This window comes from Aquila chrysaetos, chromosome Z, assembly GCF_900496995.4.
Source record: "Aquila chrysaetos chrysaetos chromosome Z, bAquChr1.4, whole genome shotgun sequence".
Classification (NCBI taxonomy): Eukaryota; Metazoa; Chordata; class Aves; order Accipitriformes; family Accipitridae; genus Aquila; species Aquila chrysaetos.
In genome coordinates this window covers 20,050,565-20,069,205 of record NC_044030.1, presented here as the reverse complement: position 1 = coordinate 20,069,205, position 18,641 = coordinate 20,050,565, and the positions used below count along the sequence as shown (strand labels likewise).

Sequence of the window (18,641 nt, the reverse complement as noted above, 5' to 3'; positions counted from 1 at the left end):
ACTGTATCACAGCACCACACTGACAGCGCTCTCATGATACCATGTCTGGAGAGTCTGATAATAATATCAGAGGCAATGTCTCATAAAAGGCACACACTGCTAATGGCTCCACAGATGTATCAGATCCAAAGAAGCTGCAGGCAGGATATGGTGTCAATAGCAGGGGCTTTGCTTCCTACGGATATAACTGATCCTTTTTGGATTTTGGAAGTTGTACAAGGACAATAAGAGTTGTTTTTGTTTTACTGTAGATGCTATGTTCAAAAGTAAGGAAAAACTACATCAATTAAAGTTAATTGTCTCTTTTAAACATAAAAAGGCAAAACGAGATCCTTAATTCACCCTGGTCTGGCTGGCTATTTCAGTATATACACTATATAAAATGACACCCTGAGATACTTTTAATGCCAATCATTATGGTACTTGCATGTGGAATATCTACAGTGCCTGGTTATATCAGGGCAAGCTGAAGTAGCTTTTACTTCCATTTTGTGTTACTCACTACATAATTGTATTGTTGTTATTTGCCATGTTTTGGTGCCTCTGACCCAGCACAGACCAGAAATCTGACTGTGCAGCCAACAGAGGGACAGACCCATAGATCGAGGTGGAAAGGGTGAGAGCAGAAGAAGAGCAGGTGGATGGTATGGGAAGCATGCAGCAACAGTAACAACTTCCTGCTGGTAAACTGAGACTTTCCTTTGCCCTGAGCTCCCTTACCTCCTAAAACCAGGTGTTGGAGGCCACAAGGAGGACTTGTTCTGGGCTTCTCTGGCTCTGTCAGATGCTGCTGCTGCTGGTGGGGAGGGAAGGGTGGAAGGTGCTCATTATGCCCACCAGCTTGATGAGGGCTCAGGATCCTCAGCGCAGCTGTGCCTGACACCCTGGCTGCTCTCTTGCCCCAGGTCAGTGCTGTGTGTCTGTTGCCCAGGTCTGCAGCTGCCCACCTATTCCTGTGTGAGGCAGCCTCCCAGCTGGGCTTCCCCCTACCCGTGGGCATAGGCAAAGGCTCTGCTGGCTGGCAGGCAGGGCTTAATCAAGACCTTCATTAATTTCCTTTGTTTTGAGAGAAAGAAGCAGTAAGCTGTTGTTCTGGCTCTTATGTTAGAGACTTACTGAAGCCCTGAACACAGGAAATGAAAGAAAAGATGGACCTTGATATTTTAAACATCCACTTTATCCGTGCACTGCATATGTAATAATATAATAATAAAAAAGGAAAATCATAGGTTTTCAACTACGTTTGAGGTCATGCAAAATCAGAAGGAAAAACAAAAAGTGAAGTACTTTTCTATCCTTTGTTTGCTCCCCATTTCCAAGGTTCATTGTGCCTTTCCAGCATCCTGTAAGCACAGCCAGCCTGGCTGCTGCTGTTACTGGCTAGTAGGACAAATTCTGGAGATTTGGTCAGTGGTTGCAGTGTCACAATTTAAACTGTGTGGCACTAAGTGAGTAGTACCGTCCTTTTCCCTCAAGTATGATATAGCTCATCCTGAAAATGGTTGACGAGTTCAGCTTGACAGTATTCAGGCAGCAAATAGATTTGAGTTCAGGTTCAGCTCAGAAAGGATTAGCCAAATGAGAAAGTTCATCTCCTCCTAAGAGAGACCATTCACATTGATGAAATGTTTCCTTTGTGAAGGAGAACACAGATGCTGTTTGTGTTGATGGATGCCTTTGACATTCTCTTGGGGGAAGAACTTTTGTCTTCCAACAACTATTTTGTGCTTTATGCGAAGTGGAAGACATCAAAATAAGATTGTTCACAAACCCTTTTCCAGCATTGAGCTACCATTAAAAAAGGATGCTGTCAGCCAGCCCAGTCTGTCATATCTTTTCCTGTTTATTATTTTTTAAAAAGTGCTCCAAAATGGAAATCCATTGTTTCTGACAAGTGTGGGTTTCAGTTTGGTTTGTGGTTTTTTAACCACAAAACACACCCTGAAATATTAAATACCGAGTATGATGGGGGGGGGGGGGGGGGGGCGGGGCTTGCAAGAAAACTCGAAATATATTTGTCTTTTTTTGGTTCATCTATTTTAGGTCTATTCAGGCTATGATGATATCAAGCCTTGACTATCGTTCTGAACTACCAGAGGCTGGGCTTCTGTCATAAGCTACAGCAGCTTTAGAGCCATTTTGTATCAGTACTTTGGCAGAAAGGAGCTGCAAGACAGGTTTTACTGTCCTGTCCTGCTGTCTTATACAGTAAGTCTGATTCTGTTCATACAAAATGCCATTGGCACTCAAGGAGAAGACACTAGCTGGAGTAAAGGTAACTGCATATGCCTTATAGCTAAAATGAGGGTCATGGCAATAATATAAATTCTCATCTAGCAATCTTGGAAATTGTTTCCAAATCAATGACAACAAAAAAGTAATTTCTTATTGTGAATTATTTTCCATATAATTGTTGTTGAAAGTTTGCAAAATACAGACATTATTCACAGTTACAAAACTTCTTATTCATATACTGTAAATGGGCTGTTTCAAATATGACAGACTAATGTAGGTGCACAATACTGCATACAGAGAAAAAGGATGCCATGACTTCTGCTGTGCTAACATTTGCTTGTGGGTTGGTGTCTGAACACAGAGCACTGCAGAACTGAGGTCTTAGTGGGCATAAATTCAAATCAGAAGAAAGGAATATTTAGTCAGAATGACCGAACAGTGAAATCAGGTACTTCCCACAGAATGTTTATATTTTTACTTTTGTTGATGCTGCTTCCTTGAAAAATGATGCTGTTTGGTTTGCCCACTTCACTGAAGGAAGGACCAAGTGCCATTATACTTTGGAAACAAGTATGCTTTGGATAAACATTCCAAGACAGCATAAACACTGTGTAAGCATAAAAGGAAAACAACTCTTATTCTTTTCCAAGGCTTTAAGGAATACAATTCCTATATGCACTGGTAAATTAGGATTATAAAAAAGCCTAATAAAAAGGATGAAATCAGAACTGTATTTTACAGGCTGGCATGAGTCATACAGGACACTAGTGCATTGAGAGAATGCTGAGATAATCTTTTACCACCCCTTTTCTTGTTTTGCCTTTTAAAAATGTTCTTTTTGAAGCTTCTTATTGTGCCACAAAACCATTTTAATACAGACCAGTATTTTACATTTATTTCACATAGCAGTGACTCTTTTGTTTGTGTTTTATTACAAAACACTTTAGGGATTATAGCTGTGCAGCATCACCAGTTAGTTGTTTTTTTCCTCTGCCATGAAGGAGAGAAAACTAATGCACATGAAATATGTTAGGCAATAAAGAGAAGAAAGAAAAATTGATCAAAAGTACTGAAAAATCTCTTGCATAAAATGCCAGAGAATAATTAATATAACTCATCATCTTCTAACAAATAAAAGGGCATGAAATTCTGATTTGATTTGAAAAGAGTCGGTGAATTGATGCTGTTAGGATTTGAATTTGTGGCTTACAGGAACAAAGTATTCACTTAGGCAAAAAATTTTACATCAAGCCATCCATCAAGCTAAATAAATTGTCTTTTAGAGGTAAGATAATTACAGCAATTTTTAAAAGACTGGTTGAAATGATATGGCAAGAAATCTGGACCTACAGAAAAAAGAATTTGAGCCTTCAGAAATACCCAAATTATGGGTATTGTTTTGGAGGTCTAGAGAGTTGCTTCACTTAAGCTTTTATTGCTAACAGATCATAACCTTTTTGTGTAATGAGCTAAGACTATTTTGCAACTCCATGCCACAGAAGAAAATGATGGCTACTTCTCTGCTAGAAACACAGATTATTTTAATGTTCACAGAATAATCAACTAATACAGTACAACTTAATTATATGTCAGGTAAATGTCCCAGAATCTTTTGGCTCCAACAAAATCAATGACAATGTTTTTATTGGCTTCTAGGGTGAGGATTTTAGCTTTACATTTTTTTGGCTACAAAGACTGATTTACACAAAGGCACAACAGATACAAAGATAAAATTCAAGGCCCTAAAGAATGGAAAAGGTCATTTCAGTGGCACTAGAAAGAGGTTGGACTTTAATTTGTTATGCTTCGTGACTAACAACAGCAGCACTGTAAACTGAACTTCTGCAATTCCCCTCATTAACATCATGCCTGAGACAGTGGAATAACATCACTGGGAAGGCTAAGTAGTAGTATCTGACTTGGAAACTGAAGCACTACATTTCTGTAAAGTTACATGGCACACTAGTGACAGAGCTGAGATCAGACCCTTCTGGAGTGCTCCAAACAACCAAAACTGAGTCTTAGCAAACAGTCTTTTGCTTGCCATGGAGCTTTTGTCCTTGTTTTCAAACTATGGTATCCCTTCCCAGCAACAGCATATAGCTCATGTTCCAACAGAGCAAAAATAAAATGGAGTTGGTATTGTAAAAATTAATCCACTAGGGAATGATAACCTTTGGGTACTGATACCTTGCAACTTGCCAGGTTCGCCCAGTCCTTGTTGTTGATAAAATCCATTCTTGTGGTGTTTCCTGGTACTATATATCAACTCTTAAAGAATGACACATTTGTGTTGCACCCATAATTGTGAGCACACTTCATACTTTGTGAAAATGTAGTAAATTAACTATACAATAAACAACCTTGGAGATGCTGAAACAAAATCCTACCATACATATTTCATCTCCGCAGTTAATTTCTGAAGTAATCTTTGGTTCCTCCTCTTCTTTGCCTAATAGACACACCTACACAAAGACACAGAGGTATACACTACTGTTGTGGATTAGCTTATTTATAGGGGTGTATTTATTAAGTCTGGAAGTTGGGTGATTTTCCCTTTAGATATTTACTGGTGTTTAGTAATGATTGAATAATAAAAATATACACTTTAGGGGAAAATTTCTATGACTGTAAAGAAAAAAATGTTTCTTAGGCATGAGTTAGAGAACAGGAAATAATACTTTTGTGTATTCAAAAGTATTTCACGTAAAGATTTCCATATAACCTGCAGATATTAAATACATCAATGCTGCATAGTACCTGCACTTTGTTAAGTACTATTATTCCTAGAACATTTCACAGATACAGAGACTGGAATTCAAAGCCTGTGATATGGACAAAGATAAAAGGCAAGCATTTGGCAAAAGCTAACTGGTAATTCAGTATTCTCAATTTCTGGTCTCCTCAGTTGATCCTTTGCAAAATATTTAACTGGTTATCACTTGTAAAACCCTAACATTGCCCATTATATTTATGGACATGTTCTTTCTTCAGGAACCCTAATGATGGAGTTAGAAGTATTCATCTCCACATTAGAGGATAGGTTTTGTTCTCAAATGTATTTTTTACTGGTTAGGTCACGTATAGTCAACATTCTTGTTGAGGAAGAGGATACATTTCATTTTAAAATATTTATTAGTTCTTTTTCAGAATTACTTTCAAATTTTATAGCCCTTTCTTTTGTCTCCAAGTTAGAAACCCGACCTGAAGGCTCTGTTCCAGTGCTAGGTCATCACAAGAGCACGTGGAGAGCATCTGACTGTTGGAGACAGAGCCTGGCTGATGTGTGTGATGAGAAAAAAAACCCGGCTGAAACTGACATACTGGCTTTAGCATCAGGACAAGGTTGACACAGCAGATTGAGGTGGGTATTAGTTATTTGGACACCTGGTGAGTAAGAAAAATGTAATCTCCCTAGAGAAGACTCTGGCATGGAAACAGAGGCCAGCCATTCTCCCCACTGAAAACTGGTGACAGCTTTCAGAAGTGAAGTTGGTTAACGCACACCTGTCTCCTACAGCTGCAGCTGCTCTTCCTGGCATCCTGAGACACTGTAGAGAAAGGAGGACTGTTGGGAATTACCACTAATCCAGTATCTAACAGTTGCTTCTTCTAGCTAGACACTAATCCAGTATCCAGCATGTTCTTCTTCTCCAAAGCCAGGTTCAGGGGTTCTCACTGTACATGCTCAGATTTTTTAGAAGTTTGTGTCTATATTCCTGCAAGCAGAGTCTGTGGGGACCTGTACTGGCCCTCCCTGTCTTCTAACACATCACAGGAATGACATCCTCCATTCCTGTCTTCAGTAAGGAAATGGGAGAGAGATTGGGAAGGCTGCCTTTTAACTTTAAATGTATCTCTCACCACCCCCTAAAATAATGCTCAGCTTAGGGTTTGCTGCAGGTATTAAGAGATCAATTGCATTGCCAGGATAAAAATAAACCATCTTTATGCTTCAGTACAATGCAAACATTTTCTTCTCCTTGGCATTAGTGCACAAGACGTACTGTGTTTCTAGTAGGAACTGAGAACTTGTAGAAGCAAATGTCAGGTGCATACAGGAAGCAGTGGAAATGTGATCATCTTTGATTCTATCCAGTTGCTAAAAGAGGAGGTATTTCTTTAAATGAACCATGTGCAATTTTGTACTGGCTTGCATCAAACTGCAGTATGTCACATCCGATATTTACAGTAGTTTATGTACTGAAAAAGGATGAGGTGAATTCAGGGTCAGGAGGATACTGTAAATGCTATTCCTGCTGCTCTCTGTAATCCTGCATGCATGTGTGGGGAATAGTCCAATTTCTTTTTACACTTGTGAATACTCACACTGGGCCGAACCTAAATTGGTGCTGAACACCTGCAGACATTTGCAGGTGCCAGACATCTTCCCCCAATCCATTTCTGCTCCACATTAATTAGATGAGCTGAAACCTTATAACCAAACCTTCCTTCCCAGCCCCAGCTCTTACAACGGTCCAGACTGGACTTGAACTCTGTGGCTTATCACTGATTTTGACCATTAGTTTCTTCCTCATTACAGAACAGCTCATAGCAGATCTAGTAAGTTAGGTACTTGGGGAGAATAAACACATGATATGACATTGCACCACCTGCACAGGAAAGGCAGCCTGATGGTTATAATTGACCATTATCCTAAAGGTGACTGTGGTCTCCTGCCTTTGACAGAATACATGGCTACAGCCAAAGCCTGGTCTCAGTTACACACACAGAAATCAAAAATAATTTCACTGTATTCTCTGATGTAAACAAGACCAAGGTTCAGGCTTTGGTCTCTCTCTTTCTTTTTTTTTTTTTTTTTTCCTTTTGCAAATATGATATTCCACCAAGTTTCTGATCCACAAAAATTCTAAGTCTGTGGTAGAGCATATACAGTGAAACTCTCCCCATCAAGATTTGGCAACGTTTAAAGTATGTCTGCTGAAACTTAAAGCAAGCTAACATAGACATGGTCAGATAGATAGATAATAAATGAAAATAGAAGGGAGGAAAGAAGAGATGAAACAGAAAGGGCTCAAAGAATGTAGTGAGAAGATAAAATCAATACGTGGTAGAACCCAAAAGGCTCATGTCCTTGCCTGCATTACTAATATGCCTTTTTTTTTCAATAGACACCCAGGTTTTTAAACAAATGTAGGTTGGGCATGAGAAATTTGAGCCCTATGACACTACTCTGATGAGCATGACTTGGATTTCCCCTTCTTAGAAGAGTAAATGGTGGACTTTGTGATCCTGCGATATATTTCAAAACTCAGGAAGCCGGATCTCTCTTAGAGACATTCATCCTATCCCTTGCGACTGCTCACTGTGCAGTCTCCTGTGTGTGGGATCAGTGCCAGGTCTGCGGCAGGCTGTGGACGCCTGTAAGGGCTGTCAGGGAGACCTGCGTACAATGGAAATCGTCGCTGTCACTGTGTGCATCACTCGGGGCTCGGGGGAGGCAAGCAGCAATGCAGTAGTGGCAGTTCTGGGCATGGGAAGCTGCCACTAAGCCAGCAAGCTCCTCCGTGCAGGCTGTGGGTGGTACACAGCAGGGAGGAGTGATGTGGGAAAGCGTTGGAAGCTGCTGACAGTTCCCATACTCCACCCAGCACACCCCAAATGTGTTTCTTCTCTCACCCACCTCCCACCTCCTCTTTCCCCAGGTTGAAACACGTGTTAGCCAAGCTGCATCCTCACCAATGTGGTGGGGCTCCTTCCTGGTGGCCGAGAGTCCACGTAACATTAGATAGCTGGGGAAAGGGAGGTGTCCATGCCCAGCTCTTACTGGGTGGCCTTGCCTCTGAGTTGTTTTCATCAAACCCAGATGGTGATGGTGGGCCAGAGTTCTGGTGCTTTTCTTCCACGCATCTCAAGGCCAGAGAGTCACAGACCATGAGTAGCACGGTGACGTTGTGCTGGCAGGAGGCTTTGGCTTGTCAGACTGTGGTCTCTTCACATGAGGGGCTGTCAGACAGTTTGACTTACTTAGAAAAACAATGGTCTTCATCTCTTTCACTGACAGGGCCTCAGCTCTTGTCGTAGTCAGCTGAAGCAACCTGCTCAGGTTCCTGATGCTGCCTCTGGGAAGACCTGTTAACTCTAAAACCTTGAGCCCTCTCCTGGCATAGCCTGGCCAGAAGGCAGACAATGATCTCCTCTGGACTTCATGTGCGACTAGGACTGGGCCTGGGCCTGAGACAGCAGTGTTTGGGTTTTGGTTGGGTTTTATTGTTGTTTTGGGTTTGGTTGGGTTTTCTTTTTTTCTTTCTTTCTTTTTTTTTTTTTTTGAAAAGGAAAGAGCAAAATAGGAAAAAAAAAATTTCCCATAATTAGAAGCAAAAGAGAAAGCTAAGGGCAAAATGTTAAGAAAATTGCTGTGCAGCGTGTCAGATGTAGGTATTTATAGCATCCTCTGAATTGTTCTCATATAGCATAAGGAGAGCTCCTGGCTTCCCTGGCACATGGGTGGGTTGAGAAATTATTGAAGGATTCCTTCTTGAGATGTAAGGGCATCCAGGAGTCAAGAGGAGTGCTTGGAGTGAACTAGTCTCTCATTCACACATGGTTTGTCTGCGGTGAAGGCATCTTTCACTCCAGATACATGACATAAGTGTGAATAGTAGGTATTATGTGAGTATAACAGGAATAAAGGACCTGTCATTGAACAGGTTGCTCCACACATTTCTCAAGCAACTGTACCACTGTGAGCAGAAACAACCAGTTCTATTCTCCATAATCCCTGTTTGGGACCTCATTTGCAGAGACCTGTTTCTCCTCAACATTACAGAAAATGCAATGATTTTACCTAGACAGATTGGTTTATCTGCATCTGACTTATTCTAGAATTGGTCTTGCAATATTAAAAAAAAAAATTAATTTCTAGATTGCCTGGTATAGTTCAGAAGATCAGGCTTCTGGCAAACCTCAAGTTCCTAGCAAACAGCTTAGTCAGGGTCCATTTCTTGGAGGTCAGAAGAAAACAGGACTGATTTGTAACATTGCACTCTGGCAATCTGTTCCCCAACTTTAAAATGGCATTAATGAGCCTTGCCTGGCAAAGGCTGTAAGCCTTAACTAATGGCTGGTTTTAAAGTACTTGCAGAGCTCTGAATGGAAGGTGCAATGGGAGTGCAAAGTATTACAGTTATTAGAGTCTGTCAGATCTCTTTGCAGTCCTTGCAGAGTTCCCAGAGGCTCTCCAGCACTTTTGGTTCTTAATTTCACCCTTGGGGACTCTCCAGTTACTTCATACCCAGAAGCCCGGAAGAAAACTTGATGTCCACTAGGCTCACTTTCTTGATATATTTCTCTAAGCATATACAGATATTCAGGTCACTTTATGAAAGCAGCTTATAGCTAGAAACACCTTCTTTAAGTATATCCTTTGTAACCTACACATGCCTTTTTCCATGAGCTCTTTGTTTGAGTCTGTTTAGAAGTAAAACATTCTACTCTGATCTCAAGTATTTTCACTCATCTCTAAACAGTATACATTCATGTACAAAAGTAACTGGCAACCAGTTAACTATTAGGAGACTTGACCTTGAAGTCATCCTGAGCTTTTGAAGGAAGTTGATTAATCGCAGATAGAGCAAACCTTTTGAAACCTTAACCAGATGAGACTATTTACTTCATGTGACTCATGTAAAACCCGCTTAGAACAGCATTTCAGGAGAAATCTCTGATCAGAGCTCACTCTGTCAACTTACAGAAATAAAGAAAATGTCTGAGGTATGTTTCTAGATGTAATCTGCTCTCAGCAACTGCAAGACATGCTGTTCAACCTGAGATGAATGTAATAGTACTTGGTAAATCCCAAAGACACAAGAAGGATCCAAAGATGGAAAGAATGCCAGACTCTCACACATGGAATTTGCATTATTTTAGTGAATAAAATCACCTTCAGTATTGAGGCTTATTTTCCATGCAAGTTAGAGCTATAAATGACTAAATCATAATAATGCTATTGGACGACAGGAGTTTAATGATTTCAAATTACGAGAAGTGCTTATATTGCCACCTGCTGGGCTTTGTTGATTCATGAGCAAACAAGGCAGATCAACAAGGTCTGACGCCAATGTGCGTTGTTTTTCAAATGCCTCTTGCAGATACAGAGTGGTCAATTATATAAAGTTAAATGTACAGACAGAGTCACAGAAGAAAACCCAAACCCATCAGTGTTAATGGCTCCAGCAGACTACTTCTCACTATTTTATACTTGGGCTAATCCCCAAACATCAACTCTTTTTCACAAAAGTTATTAATTTTTCAAACTGTTTTTTGTTAAAATCTAAGTAAATCCATTTTTAAGGTGCATGTTTGGCAACTCTTAGCACATGTGAAAGTATCTTTTTACAAGAAGAGACAAAATATATTTGACATGTTGAATAGCGGGGTGTTCTTGCTACATTGCAGTATCTAATACTAGGAAGACAGAGTAACAGCAAGTACTTGAATCTTTTTTCTAGAATAATTTACACCTCCTCTATCCTGAATATTTTGGTCACTTCTGTGGTTATACAAAAATTGTAGAGTGCTATGCATGCTACTGTGAGATTATATCAGTTTCAAACTCTAATCAACTGTGTCAATGCAGTTATCATTTAGTATTGTTTTATGCAATGCAGCTCATCTACAAGATGTTGCAGCAAACTCGGTGTAGATGTAAGTGATGGCCAAAACTGGTGACAAGTTTGCAGCAAACAAAGTGTTTTCCAAACACCTTTTCTCTCTTTAGATTTAGAAAAATCATGAGAGTACAGATTAGTAGAAAACTGCTACACGTGGGACTTTGCCATTAAAGTGTCATATGTTCTGTAATAATATTCCTTCTTCCACAAAAATAGCTTTTAGGAAACAAATGAAATTAAGTCTAAGGAGACAATATATTTGGGGAATTTTTGAATCTGAAAATTCTTTGGAAGAAAATAAAAATAAGGTGGGAAAAGATATTTTTGAAACTCAAAACCAAAGTTGTAGAAATGGTTCCGTCCTCTATTTTTTATCCTAAACTGATTTTGCTCCCTTCACCATTATGCTATTGAACAGGGACAAACAAACAACTTCCTAAACCTAGCAAAAGTTCCAAGCCTAAAAATGTTCAGTTTTCATTTGTGTAATCGTTTTGTTTCTCCCACCCCCACAGGTCAGAGGATTTACAAATGTTTAACCAAGTTTTTCTGGGAAAATATGTAATTGAAAAAAATGTTTTACATATATGTTTGGCATTCTCCAAAGGGTCCTAGCTTGCTATTGCTCCTAGACTTAAGGTGATGCACACTGAGATATACAACGTGAGTGGAAATACCTGGGGAATTTTAAGGAGTTCAGGCAGGTGCAGTTCAGAACTTTACCTTAACAGCAAGGAACATCACACATGCTGCAAAATCTGCCTGCAAACAGAATATATTAGCCTATTTGGACCATCATCATTACACTGCTTTCAAGGTCAGATCTTGCTAAGTTGAAATTAGCTGGACATTTGAATGCAATGCTGCAGACTGTAACATAGCCATGTTGTTGGTCAGCTTCAGTTACAGCTTTTCCTCAGAAAGTCCTAAACCTCCTCATTGGCCCAAGCGGAACTGGTCAGAAACATCTATATAACCACAGTGTGGAAAAGCAATGGGTATGTACTGGAACTCTGCTCTCAACAACTGTCATCCTTTTCCTGCTATGCTCTTTATTCGTGACAAACATCTTGCTTGCATTGGAGACCGCCACTCCCAATGCCAGCTAAGCTGGGTTTTCCTGATAGTTTTCACTAATGAGGGGAGCAAAGCTTTGATATACCTTCATGCTGATTTTGTCAATAAAAAATAATCTCTAAATGGTTCTGCAAGGGCTGGTTCATTTTACTGGTATGGTACTGCAGCTGTTGGATGCCAAGAAATAGCTATTTCATATGGTTGTTTTAAACTAATTAGCTGTATCAGTATAGTTGTACGGTGCAGAATTTTCTATGCAATTTTATTCAAAGGAATGAAAATACATGATGAAAAGTAAATTTGAAAAAAAAATATGGAAGTCTATCCCATAAGTGAGCCAACCAAGTCACCAGCAAAACAACCATCTGTGAAGAGAGGTGTTGTAATCAGGTTTTGGGCATGAAAACAACTGCAGGACTCAAATGGTGGATGATACAGACAGATGGAGGCTATAAACTGGACTAAGGAAGCTCTCAAGAAGCAGAGAAAACAGACTAAGTGCTGTGTTGTGTTAAACTTTGGCTTCAGATAACTATGAGTTGATCTTTCCCTGTACCTCAGGCTGGATTGCTGGAACTGTGTTATAAAGAAATGCCATCTATTAAGGATGAGAGTCCTTCTCCTTGAGCTTTTTGGAGTACTGTGAAACCCATAGGCTTGCCTGGAATGCACTGACGTTCAGCGTGCACCCCGGACATGGAAGTTAGCACTAGCATTCCTGGTGTGGAGTAACTGACCAGGGACCTCGGGACATATGCTACTACCTCCTCTTCTGTGCACACAGGTTTTCCTTAGAATAGCAGAGTCTACCAAAATCTGAGAGGGTCACAGTCAGGAAGAAATCAACCTATAGCTCTGATACAACTCCAGAAACATTTTCTTAGTTCTAATAAGAAACCTCAAGACATCCATAATATATATATCCTTGCTGTGAACTCTACTCAATCGGAGTTCCCTTCATTCTTCACTCTTAGAAATACCATGCTGCCTAACATTATACTTGTCACTTATTCATAATCAAGTCCACAGACCATCTTCAGCTCCTTCCTAACATGTGATAAACCTTTGCACAAGCCAACAGCTCACTCCATCATTTAGGCAGCTTACAGTTCTCTATTTAAACACAGATGGATCTCTTGAGGTATGTAAGCACCTATCTCCTTTGACCACAGACTCACAGGTGAAGTAGAAAGGCCTCTTACCTCCCTTGAAAGAAATTGCCTGTCCAGACCACTTCATACCATAGTCACATTTTTACCAACTGGCTGGGGCTAGTCTCCCCGGCATTCAGGTCAGTTTCACAGACCATAAGGTATGGAAACCACCAGAGGACCTGCAGACACTTTCCGTTGGCTGTTTCACAAAGGCTGAGTTAAGCTGGCTTGGGTGTCCTCCCTTGTCTTTTCAGAAGTATAAGTTTTCCTAAACCAGGTATTCTGAAAATTGTACAGGGTATTTTTAGTGCCACATCAGTGAGGAATCTGGTATCTACTCAGTTGTGTTACCTAAGTGAGATGAGTTTGTAAAACATGCACAGGATCCTGGACATGTCAAGGTTAAGTATGCAGAACTGGAATTCTGCGATTTTAAGTGCTCATTTCTACCCTTGAACTTGGTTTGTTTTTTAACAATTCAGAGCTGAAATATGGCATGCATGACAGATCAAACAGCCTTTCTGTCTTCCCTTCGATAAGCTGAACAGACTGACCCTCTTTATTCTCACAGCCACAACTGTGTTTTTCAAGCTGTGTGTTCTTTTTAAATCTTATTTTCCTAGTGATATAATGTAAAAATTACATATTAAGGGATTAAAAACCCTCTGTGTGGCTCTGCTATATTATTTCAGTGCATCCAGCTTACCACTTCATAACATAGAGTGTGCAGTGTGATCCGTGTTTATGACTCCCGCTTCTTCCATGCTGCACCTATTTTGCAACCTCATGGCAATATACTGCGAAATGCAACTTCTCCAAGAGGTATTCGGAGAAGATACCTCTGTCCGAATGCATCAAATAAGGCTAAATGGTGGAGGAGGGGATGCAGGGAGGAAGACAACTACAAGGAAGGCTATGGTGGCTTTTTTATGGCATTTTTTATACTCAGCTGAGTCTGGGCTGCGTGGGGCCCATGGGGTTCTCTTTTATAAGTAAACTACCCATTGCCTAATGGACTGCATCACTACCAAGGTCTGGCACCATAGTCTGTGCTCTGATCTTGCTCCTGAAATATCTTGAGTGCCTCCTAGATGCCAACAAACCCAGCACTTGTGCAAAGAGGGAGTAGACTGGAGAAGGAGCTTGGAAGGACACTGGAGTAGACTGGAGAAGGAAGTCTTGGAAATCTGCTTTTATCACAAGCTGCATCTGGCGGTACCCTTTTTTTACATCTTTCCAGCCTTCAAACCTGGTATAAATAGACAGCAGTAAGTATAACTTGTTTTGAATTGGATGTATTACAAAAATGTTAGTGTGAAACTAACCTGAAAGAGCCAGTTTCCTAACCATTTAGATTTACAAGTCCTATGAGCTAACCTAGCTAAATCTTTCTCCCTTTAAGGTGCCAGAGAAAGCAAATAAGGCACAGCACTTACTTGTTTTGAAATCAGTCTCCTCTTTCTGACCAGACTGGCAGCTTATCTTCCATTTCAGACTGTATCTCGAAATTTTGTGTCCAGAGATCTCTCTCACCGCTGCTCTGAACCTTTTTATCCCAATCTGACTTTGCAGTCTGATTAAATTTCCAAATCCAGGTACAAATCCTACCCCAGGTCAACTGCTCTTGCCTTCAGAAGCAGTTTTATCTTATTATTTACATGTCAGATGGGGTCTACCTTCTTGGAGAGATAGGGCTACTGAAGATGCAAAGACTTTTAAAAGACATGCATCTTTCAGTTTCTACTTTTTAATTGCTACCTTTGAAGTCTAACTACCTAATTCAGAGATACCATTGGCTACTTGTAATATATTTCTTAGACTTTTGCAAACTCTTTTTGTCCTGAAAATTGTATGTCAATTATTATATTTCATTATAATCTGAAAGAGCCTTCTAGTCCAATGTTCCACATTATAACACAAGGCTGGCCTGAATTTATTCATATTAGACCTATGCATAGTTTTTTTTGTTGAAAAGTTCATGTTTATTTTGTTGTCATGGTTTAAACCCAGTCGGCAACTAATCCCCACACAGCTGCTCGCTCACTCCCCCTGCGGTGGGATGGGGGAGAGAATCAGAAAGGTAAAAGTGAGAAAACTCGTGGGTTGAGATGGAGACTGTTTAATAGCTAAAGCAAAATCCCGATGCACAAGCAAAGCAAAACAAGGAATTCATTCACCTCTTCCCATCAGCAGGCAGCTGTTCAGCTATCTCCTGGAAAGCAGGGTTCCATCACGCGTAACAGTGACTTGGGAAGACAAAGGTCATCACTCCGAATGTCCCCCCCTTCCTTCTTCTTCCCCCAGCATGATGCCATATGGTGTGGAATATCCCTTTGGTCAGTTGGGGTCAGCTGTCCTGGCTGTGTCCCCCCACTACCTCCTGTGCACCCCCAGCCTGCTCGCTGGTGGGGTGGGGTGAGAAGCAGAAAAGGCCTGGACTCTGTGTGAGCACTGCTCAGCAGTAACGAAAACATCCCTGTGTTATCAACACTGTTTCCAACACAAATCCAAAACATAGCCCCATACCAGCTACTACGAAGAAAATTAACTCTATCCCAGCCCAAACCAGCACATTTGTAAAAATCCTGCCATAGACAATCCACTGCAAATCTCAGTAAGCTGCTCCACTGTTTGAAAGTTCTGAGTTTCTTATTTGTGAGTTTGTCTAGCATCAAATTCCTGCCTTGTAGATTGTTAAATCTTTTCTTCTGGAAAGAAGGCTCTGTAGTCTGGGTATGTACAGGCCATCAGTGAGGCACTTCTTAATCTTTTTTTGAAAAGTTAAATAGTCTGAGCTCCTGGAATCTCACTTGTCATGTAGATATTCCAGGTCTATAGTCATGTCTCTCTTCTCAGCCCTATGCAGATTGTAACAATTTTTTTTGAACTGCAAATACCAGGAGTTTTCTAAGAAATATAGATTTAGGATCAGTTCCTAACCCTTGTGTGCCCTAGAGTCAATAATACTCCGTGTATGTCAGTTATGATATTGGCTGAGGAGCAAGAGAGTAATAGCATGCAAGAATGTAGACAGTCCCTCAGGCAACTTCTTGGAGGGTTTTCCAGGCTTGTAGGTTTTGTTTCCTAGTGGACCTCATAGCCCTGTTGAATCCTGCTTTTGCATGATCCCACTGTCCTGCTGAGTGTGGCATGTCTCCAGATACAGCAAACTCATTTGAACCCACTTTGGTTGACACAGTTCAGAAATACAGAATTCAGGAAAGCCTATCCCACTGACAGTGAAGCAAAACTAAGCACCTGGGCAGACAGGAGCCCCAAAGAAAATACTGATTCAGTCAAGAACCTCTCTAGAATTCCTTCTGCATACACCAGCTCCCTGAACTGGGTAATAAAACCAAACTTAATTCTCAATTAGGAAATTCTATTGTTAAACAAATATAGGTCATGAAAGCTTGTGTGCCATCACAAAAACTTCCAGGAACTAATTTGATTAAGGCATATACGTGTCAACATCTGATCAATCCCTTAGCTTTTCTGGCTCCATCCTATACCCATACGCTAGTGTGGGACTTGGTTTTGTGGGTACAGAATCAAATTTCATGTTTACAAATCCTGAACTAAAGCTTAAGCATACGAATTATCAGTGGTCAGGAGGCAGTGTTGAAAACATAATTTCTATATGGTGCTATATATCCAGGTCTATGCCATACAGACAGAATTCACAGATCTATGCAGGTTCTCACTATCTTTTAGATAGAAACTGACATTGCATTTAGAAATTTTTTGTTCCTCAAGCTGTGGTCTACTAAGTGCTGGTAGTCTTTAAGAAAAAGGGTCCATGAAACTGTTTTGTTAGGGCCTGCTAGGCATTTTTTTGCTACTGCTTTTAAAGATGTGGGACCTTTTGAAGCTTGTATGGTAACTAAAGGGCTGTGACATTCTCAAGTTGTTAAACTATACCGCTTTACACATAATATTTATCTGCAGTTATGGGTTCTTTCATTAATGTCCAATTTTTGAAGTCTGCAGCTAAACTCATCTAGTTTGACTATGATCTTCAGAATTGCTTTTCTAAAATGTCTAATTTTTAAATTAGAACTGGTAGGTTCAACTGGCTGAACTAAAACATCAGTCAGGGATTTTATTTACAGTCTAAAAATGGATGCTCATTTGCTTAATGTGATTGAACTTTGCTTGTCAATCTGTGTTCTGACTTTCTATATATTTTGTCCAGGAATAGTTTTAGCTGCTATCAGCACATTTGTGGTGAACTAGATGGAATGTCATTGTTTTTGAAGTACAGGAAAACATTTTCCAGCTCTTTGAATGTGTTGTGCCAGTAGGAAACATGGGATTGAACTAGAAATCACCATGAGCCAAGAGCGGACAAGATAAAGTTAAGTGACAAATCACTGAAGTACCAAAACTAAGGAAGAAAAGTAGCTCAATTTCTCATCTCCCTTTCCTCTTCTTCAAAAACGTCAGAATGATAAATGCCAAGCAATAATGAAAAATGTTCAAAAGATCTCGTTTTAACTCTGTTGAGAGCAAACCATGAAGGCACTATCAGTGTTTCTCCCAGTGAATAAATCTTGCTACAGAACTGACCATCATTGGCACAAACTAACAGCAGGGCTGGTGAGCTCAGCAGAAAAGCTCGTGACAGAGTAACCTGGAGATGTGAGTGACAGTGATATCTTGTCAGTGTTTGAAATGGAACAATATGCACTCCCATGCCAATGTTTTTTACATTTCTGCATATTTTGAAAATCATTGTACCCACAATGTTATGGAGGGAAGGGGATGTTACAACCTCTGAGATCTTTCTGAGGGCTGTTGCCTCCTGCTTAGTTCCTGCATGCTCTGGTCTCACCATCAGCCCTCACAGCCCGATGTTGACTTGCCTCTGAGGAGAGGTAAGGCTCATCATTTCACAGATCCCACGTTAAGTTCAGAGCTCAGCAGCAACCACCTATAACAGAGGCAGCTCTTAATTTGCCAAATCCTCATTTGACTCCCTCAGAGGCAGACGTAGAAACCACACTTCAGGCTTATGGCTTCAGGAGCTCCCATACATTGGTATTTCTGGGCAAGACACAACAGCACACTAGAAGTAGAAGTATGGTTAATATCAGCACTTTTGTGATTGTTTATAAACACTCTGCTCAGCTCACCAGGCAAATTTTATTGCTTTTGGGGATAATAATCCAGAAAATAAAAAATAGACAAGAATAGAGCTGACAACGAAACACAGAAAAACTTCTGGGTGAAATTTCTGACAGATCTAAAATCAACAGGACTCTGAGTCCAACCTTCAGAGTGACACAGGGACTCTGACATCTGAATCCCACCAAAAGGCAGGGCTAAATTTTTAATGCCAAAGACTGCAGTGACTGCAAAGGCTGTTTAGTTTCTTTAAAATGTTTCTGCTCTTGAAGTGACTCTATAATGAATCTTGATGACCCAGTGAAGCAGATGTAGCCAAAAAAATGCTATCATGTCTGACAAAAAGAAGAGGGATCCAAGAATAGGAAGGCAGGACACAAAGGTGAGATTGCATGACATCCATAATCCTCCAATT

General features: G+C 40.4%; 1 long non-coding RNA gene across 2 annotated transcripts; it reads left to right on the top strand.

The window, feature by feature from the left end:
• Positions 1-1,993: 1,993 nt before the first annotated feature.
• LOC121232708 lies at positions 1,994-5,831 on the top strand. Of its 2 annotated transcripts, none has more exons than XR_005931643.1 (4): positions 1,994-2,275; positions 2,773-2,846; positions 5,458-5,625; positions 5,756-5,831. It is a non-coding gene; the product is annotated as an uncharacterized LOC121232708 (long non-coding RNA). The 2 variants fall into 2 exon arrangements; XR_005931644.1 differs by having other exon boundaries at positions 5,427-5,625.
• Positions 5,832-18,641: the final 12,810 nt, after the last annotated feature.